Below are 703 nucleotides of genomic sequence, written 5' to 3' on the forward strand. Positions count from 1 at the left end.
GCTTACTAAATGAAAGATTTTATATAAAATAATGTTTTTAAAAGTTTGCAGACTAACAGTGTTAAAACGTGAAGATCAATAACTAAAATTAATAAACTTTACACATTAATAACCTTATCATTAGTGACCTCTGAATATACATATGTATATTTACAATAGTTCTTCCATAATTTAAACTTTCTATACAATTTTTACCTCTCCAATGAAAAACAAACGACAGCACAATATAGATTTTGTATAAATGGTAAATCGGGAAGCATCTTTCTGATATCTTGCTTAATATGCCTTCATTTACGAAGGACCCAATAACACAAAAAAGCAGACAGGCAGACGAGTTATAATGACAAAAAGATAGAAAAGAGAAAAAAAGAAAATATATAATAGTTCCCCCCCACAAAACTTTGACAACATCTGTATCTCTAGTATACAGAAGACGTCTATCTATTTACACTTCAGCTGATGCAGTTCTAAATTTCAGGAAACAATGAAATGGGATTCATAATTTTCTCAGAATTCAAAATGTACAAAGTGAATACTGTGTACAAGATTTATCCGGCAAGCTTCCAATCTCTATTCCTATGGCTGTTGGCGTCGTCTTTATAACAAGTATAAGGTTTACAGCCTGAAAAAATAGAACGCGTACGAGAAGCTTCACAGTCTTAATAGACTCCGGTCTAGAATAACTGCAGCCTGTCTCTCAGCT

The sequence above is a fragment of the Penaeus monodon genome, chromosome 32 (genome assembly GCF_015228065.2).
Source record: "Penaeus monodon isolate SGIC_2016 chromosome 32, NSTDA_Pmon_1, whole genome shotgun sequence".
In the NCBI taxonomy this organism is placed as follows: Eukaryota; Metazoa; Arthropoda; class Malacostraca; order Decapoda; family Penaeidae; genus Penaeus; species Penaeus monodon.